Here is a 7,792-nt window from a genome sequence, read left to right as displayed (position 1 = left end):
TGTATGTACTATTGGTATATACACTCCAATGATCAGCTCTTAGCAGCCCATGTGATTCACCTAACACATGTGGGAACCATCATTTGGCAACTAGCATGAAATATCTCATAAAATTACAAAAATATGAGTAATCATTCATGACTTATTTACATGAAAACAAAATTACATATCCTTTATATCTAATCCATACACCAACGACCAAAAACACCTACAAATACTTTCATTCTTCAATTTTCTTCATCTAATTGATCTCTCTCAAGTTCTATCTTCAAGTTCTAAGTGTTCTTCATATATTCTACAAGTTCTAGTTACATAAAATCAAGAATACTTTCAAGTTTGCTAGCTCACTTCCAATCTTGTAAGGTGATCATCCAACCTCAAGAAATCTTTGTTTCTTACAGTAGGTTATCATTCTAATACAAGGTAATAATCATATTCAAACTTTGGTTCAATTTCTATAACTATAACAATCTTATTTCAAGTGATGATCTTACTTGAATTTGTTTTCGTGTCATGATTCTGCTTCAAGAACTTCGAGCCATCCAAGGATCCGTTGAAGCTAGATCCATTTTTCTCTTTTCTAGTAGGTTTATCCAAGGAAATTAAGGTAGTAATGATGTTCATAACATCATTCGATTCATACATATAAAGCTATCTTATTCGAAGGTTTAAACTTGTAATCACTAGAACATAGTTTAGTTAATTCTAAACTTGTTCGCAAACAAAAGTTAATCCTTCTAACTTGACTTTTAAAATCAACAAAACACATGTTATATATCTATATGATATGCTAACTTAATGATTTAAAACCTGGAGACACGAAAAACACCGTAAAACCGGATTTACGCCGTCGTAGTAACACCGCGGGCTGTTTTGGGTTAGTTAATTAAAAACTATGATAAACTTTGATTTAAAAGTTGTTATTCTGAGAAAATGATTTTTATTATGAACATGAAACTATATCCAAAAATTATGGTTAAACTCAAAGTGAAAGTATGTTTTCTAAAATGGTCATCTAGACGTCGTTCTTTCGACTGAAATGACTACCTTTACAAAAATGACTTGTAACTTATTTTTTTGACTATAAACCTATACTTTTTCTGTTTAGATTCATAAAATAGAGTTCAATATGAAACCATAGCAATTTGATTCACTCAAAACGGATTTAAAATGAAGAAGTTATGGGTAAAACAAGATTGGATAATTTTTCTCATTTTAGCTACGTGAAAATTGGTAACAAATCTATTCCAACCATAACTTAATCAACTTGTATTGTATATTATGTAATCTTGAGATACCATAGACACGTATACAATGTTTCGGCCTATCATGTCGACACATCTATATATATTTCGGAACAACCATAGACACTCTATATGTGAATGTTGGAGTTAGCTATACTGGGTTGAGGTTGATTCCAAAATATATATAGTTTGAGTTGTGATCAATACTGAGATACGTATACACTGGGTCGTGGATTGATTCAAGATAATATTTATCGATTTATTTCTGTACATCTAACTGTGGACAACTAGTTGTAGGTTACTAACGAGGACAGCTGACTTAATAAACTTAAAACATCAAAATATATTAAAAGTGTTGTAAATATATTTTGAACATACTTTGATATATATGTATATATTGTTATAGGTTCGTGAATCAACCAGTGGCCAAATCTTACTTCCCGACGAAGTAAAAATCTGTGAAAGTGAGTTATAGTCCCACTTTTAAAATCTAATATTTTTGGGATGAGAATACATGCAGGTTTTATAAATGATTTACAAAATAGACACAAGTACGTGAAACTACATTCTATGGTTGAATTATCGAAATTGAATATGCCCCTTTTTATTAAGTCTGGTAATCTAAGAATTAGGGAACAGACACCCTAATTGACGCGAATCCTAAAGATAGATCTATTGGGCCTAACAAACCCCATCCAAAGTACCGAATGCTTTAGTACTTCGAAATTTATATCATATCCTAAGGGTGTCCCGGAATGATGGGGATATTCTTATATATGCATCTTGTTAATGTCGGTTACCAGGTGTTCACCATATGAATGATTTTTATCTCTATGTATGGGATGTGTATTGAAATATGAAATCTTGTGGTCTATTATTATGATTTGATATATATAGGTTAAACCTATAACTCACCAACATTTTTGTTGACGTTTTAAGCATGTTTATTCTCAGGTGATTATTAAGAGCTTCCGCTGTCGCATACTTAAATAAGGACGAGATTTGGAGTCCATGCTTGTATGTTATTGTGTAAAAACTGCATTCAAGAAACTTATTTTGTTGTAACATATTTGTATTGTAAACCATTATGTAATGGTCGTGTGTAAACAGGATATTTTAGATTATCATTATTTGATAATCTACGTAAAGCTTTTTAAACCTTTATTGATGAAATAAAGGTTATGGTTTGTTTTAAAATGAATGCAGTCCTTGAAAAACGTCTCATATAGAGGTCAAAACCTCGCAACGAAATCAATTAATATGGAACGTTTTTAATCAATAAGAACGGGACATTTCATACGCTGCCTCATATTCAGTTGTTTCTTATTAAATATGTGTTGAAGACTTTTGTGGTCGGTATATATAATACTTTTGACCCCATATAAGTAGTGCCTCCAAGTATTTAATGCAAAAACAACCGCGCCTAATTCCAAATCATGCGTCATATAATTCTGTTCGTGAATCTTCAATTGTCTAGATGCATAAGCAATTACTTTTATTCGTTGCATTTATACACAACTGAGACCTTGCTTTGAGGCGTCACAATATATCATAAAATCATCATTCCCTTCAGGTAATGATAATATAGGTGCCGTAGTTAACTTTTTCTTTAACAACTGAAACGCTTTCTCTTGTTCATCTTTCCATTCAAATTTCTTCCCTTTATGCGTTAATGCAGTCAAGGGTTTTGCTATTCTGGAAAAGTCTTGGATGAACCTTTTGTAGTAACCAGCTAGTCCTAAAAACTGGCATATGTGTTTCGGAGTTTTCGAGGTTTTCCACTTTTCAACGGTTTCAATCTTTGCTGGATCCACCTGAATACCTTCTTTATTCACTATGTGACCGAGGAATTGAACCTCTTCCAACCAAAATGTACACTTTAAAAACTTACCGTACAGTTTTTCTTTTCTCAGTAACTCTAGCACTTTTCTCAAATGTTCTTAGTGCTCTTGATCATTCTTCGAGTAAATAAGTATGTCATCGATGAAAACAATGACAAACTTGTCAAGATATGGCCCACATACTCGGTTCATGAGGTCCATGAACACAGCTGGTGCGTTAGTCAATCCAAACGGCATAACCATAAACTCGTAATGACCGTAACGCGTCCTAAAAGCAGTCTTTGGAATATCATCCTCCTTCACCCGCATTTGATGATATCTAGAACGTAAATCGAACTTCGAATAAACAGACGAGCCTTGTAGTTGATCAAATAAGTCGTCGATTCTCGGTAGTGGGTAGCGGTTCTTGATGGTAAGTTTGTTCAACTCTCGGTAGTCGATACACAACCTGAATGTACCATCTTTCTTCTTGACAAACAAAACAGGAGCTCTCCATGGTGATGTGCTTGGTCGAATGAAACCATGCTCTAAAAGTTTCTGTAACTGACTTTGTAATTCTTTCATTTCCCTGAGTGTGAGTCTGTATGGAGCACGAGCTATTGGTGCAGCTCTTGGTATAAGGTCTATTTGAAATTCAACAGATCGATGTGGGGGTAATCCCGGTAATTCTTTTAGAAATACATCGGGAAATTCTTTTGCGACGGGAACATCACTGATGTTCGTTTCTTCAGGTTTAACTTCCTCAATGTGTGCTAGAATGACGTAACAACCTTTTCTTATTAGTTTTTTCGCCTTTAAACTACTAATAAGATTTAATTTCGCGTTGTTCTTTTCTCCGTACACCATTAAAGGTTTTCCTTTTTCACGCATAATGCGAATCGCATTTTTGTAACAAACCACCTCTGCTCTCACCTTTTTCAACCAGTCCATGCCAATTATTACATCAAAACTCCCTAACTCGACTGGTATTAAATCAATTTTAAACGTTTCATCCCCCAGTTTAATTTCTCTCTCCCGACATATATTATCTACTGAAATTAATTTACCGTTTGCTAATTCGAGTAAAAATTTACTATCCAAAGGCGTCAATGGGCAACTTAATTTAGCACAAAATTCTCTACTCATATAGCTTCTATCCGTACCCGAATCAAATAAAACATAAGCAGATTTATCGTCAATAAGAAACGTACCCGTAACAAGCTTCGGGTCTTCCTGTGCTTCTGCCGCATTAATATTGAAAACTCTTCCACGGCCCTGCCCATTAGTATTCCCCTGATTCGGGCAATTTCTAATAATGTGGCCCGGTTTTCCACATTTATAACAAACAGCGTTGGTATAACTTGCTCCGACACTATTCGTTTCGGCATTACTTGTTCCGACATTATTTGTTCCTTTAGTTCTGTTAAACTTTGGTCCATAGACCTCACACTTTGTCGTGCCATGACCATTTCTTTTACACCTGTTGCAAAATGTCGTGCAAAACCCCTGATGATTTTCTTCACACCTATGACATGGCTGTTTTTGATTTTTGTTGCCGTTGTTGTTATTGAGGTTGTTGTTGGGATTGTTATTGTTGTTGAAACGGTTGTTGTAGTTGTTGTTGTTGGGATGTTTGTTGTAGTTATTGTTAGGATTGCGGTTATTATTGCGATTGTTGTTGCGGTTGTTGGGATAGTTGTTGCGATTGTGGTTGTAATTGTTATTGTTGTTGTTGTACTGGTGACTCTTGTCACCGTTTTCCTCCCACTTCCTCTTGAGTTGTTTCGTGTTGGCTTCTTCGGCCGCCTGCTCTTTAATTCTTTCCTCAATCTGATTTATGAGTTTATGAGCCATTTGACTCGCCTTCTGTATAGAAGCGGGCTCGTGTGAACTCACATCTTCTTGAATCCTTACTGGTAACCCATTTACAAATGCGTCGATCTTCTCTTCTTCATCTTCAAATGCTCCCGGACACAATAGGCACAACTCTGTGAATCGTCGTTCATATGTGGTAACGTCGAACCCTTGTGTTCGTAACTCTCTAAGTTCTACCTTGAGTTTATTGACTTCATTTCTAGGACGGTACTGCTCGTTCATCAATTGCTTGAATGCCGACCACGGTAGTGCGTAAGCAGCATTTTGTCCTACCTGTTCAAGATAGGTGTTCCACCATGTTAACGCAGTACCTGTGAAGGTATGCGTAGCGTACTTAACTTTGTCCTCTTCAGTACACTTACTTATGGCAAACACCGATTTGACTTTCTCGGACCACCGTTTCAATCCAATTGGTCCTTCGGTTCCATTAAATTCCAAAGATTTGCAGGCAGTGAATTCTTTGTAGGAGCATCCTACACGATTTCTTGCGCCGTTAGCTGCATTGCTAGATTCAGAGTTATTGTTGGTATGTAGCGCAGCCTGTACTGCGGCTATGTTTGCAGCAAGAAAGGTACGAAATTCCTCTTCGCTCATATTCATGGTGTGTCGAGTAGTCGGTGCCATTTCCTTCAAAATAGCCAACTGAATCGAGTTAATCATACAGAATATTAAGAGTAGTCAATAGTATTTCGTAGCATAATATGAACTCATTTATAAAAGCTTTTTCTTCATATTAGCGTTTTATAAGTTTAAATCCGGGTACTACACACCCGTTAAGTTCATACTTAGTAGCTAATATATAATTAAACTACTACAATTCCATATGAAAAACTGATTATAATAATATATCACATACAAATATTCTTAAAACTTACAACTTCACTATATTACATATAACATGAAATATAGTACACTTTGATACAAGACGGTTTTGAAGATAAACCTAGTTAATACGCAAGTTGTTCAGCAAAGGAAATAAAGACACGTAATTCATAAGTCCAGAAACAAGTCATGCATTCTGGTTTTACTAAGACGACTTCCCATCCTTGGTCTTGTGGAAAATAACCGTTATGACCATTGGATAGGCAGCATGTTGTAATGTCGTCAAAAGGACGAGGGTTTCGTAATGTCCAACAGCCCCGTAATAATCTAAAAACCTTGTTTCTCACCCCAACTACTGAATCCGTCACTTGTGGGAAGGTTTTATTTAAAAGTTGCAATCCGATGTTCTTTTTCTCACTTTGGTAAGAAGCGAACATCACTAACCCGTAAGCATAACATGCTTTTTTATGTTGCATGTTAGAAGCTCTTTCTAATTCACGAAATCCTATGTTGGGATATGTTGAGTCAAAATAGGTTCATAACCCGTAGCGTAAAATTGCATTTGGGTTCCCCGCATTTAACGCTTTAAAGAAAACACGGCGTAACTTACGGTCTCCCCAATGTGATATACCCCACCTATCAAAGGAAAGCCTTTTATAAACTAAGGCATTTCTGGAAAGCCTTTCAAATGTTTGACAAGTTAATTTTGCCATAATTAATTGTGCTGATGAATTCTGACCGACTCTAGACAAGATTTCTTCAATCATATCCTCTGGTAGATCTTCTAAAATATTCGGTTGTCTACCCTTAACGTCCATTTTGTTTTTATACTGTAAAATAGACAAGGATTAGATTCGTAAAAGATAATTAACAAACAATACAAGCAATTTTTACATAGAACATAAAAGTACAAGCACACTATAATACGTATAATACACAACATGATTACAACCCTCTAATCTGAATCACTGGTTTCTTCTTCTTCGGACTTGGTTCGTTTTCCTAATTTTCTAGGAATATACGGTGTTCTTCTAATACGAGCCGTCGTTTTCCATAATGGTTTAGAAAAACCTGGTGGTTTAGAGGTTCCCGGGTCATTGTTACATTTTAGAAAATACGGATGTTGCCGATACATATAAAGTTCATCGGGGTTGGAATCGGGTTTCTCTATTTTTATACCATTTCCCTTATTATTTTCTTTCGCTTTATTAAATTGGGTCGAGGTAATTTCTATAACATCATCGGAATCCTCATCGGGATCCGATTCATCGGAAAATTGGTAATCTTCCCAATATTTTGCTCCCTCGGCGGAAACACCATTGACCATTATTAACTTTGGTCCGTTGGTTGAGAATTTTCTTTTATTTAATCGATTTACTATAGGTATCAATATTTCTTCCTCCGGAACCTCTTCTTCTTCTGGTTCCTCCTCTTCCGATTCCTCCTCTTCTGGTTCCTCTTCTTCCGGTTCCTCCTCTTCCGGTTCCTCCTCTTCCAGTTCCTCTTTGGGAATTTGTGAATCTTCCCAAAATATATTTGTCTCTTCATTATTATTAGGTGAATCAATGGGATTTGCACTAGAGGTAGACATCTATCACATAATATCAAACACGTTAAGAGATTAATATATCACATAATATTTACATGTTAATAATATATAGTTTCCAACAAAAAAAATGTTAAGCAATCGTTTTTTAAGAAAAACACGGTCGAAGTCCAGACTCACTAATACATCCTAACAAACTCGGTAAGACACACTAATGCAATTTTCTGGTTCTCTAAGACCAACGCTCGGATACCAACTGAAATGTCCCGTTCATATTGATTATAAACGTTCCATATTAATTGATTTCGTCGCGAGGTTTTGACCTCTATATGAGACATTTTTCAAAGACTGCATTCATTTTTAAAACAACCATAACCTTTATTTTATCGATAAAGGTTTAAAAAGCATTACGTAGATTATCAAGTAATGATAATCTAAAATATACTGTTTACACACGACCATTACACAATGGTTTACAATAAGAA

Source organism: Rutidosis leptorrhynchoides, chromosome 2, assembly GCF_046630445.1.
Source record: "Rutidosis leptorrhynchoides isolate AG116_Rl617_1_P2 chromosome 2, CSIRO_AGI_Rlap_v1, whole genome shotgun sequence".
NCBI lineage: Eukaryota > Viridiplantae > Streptophyta > Magnoliopsida > Asterales > Asteraceae > Rutidosis > Rutidosis leptorrhynchoides.
Note: the sequence above shows the minus strand (reverse complement) of the source record.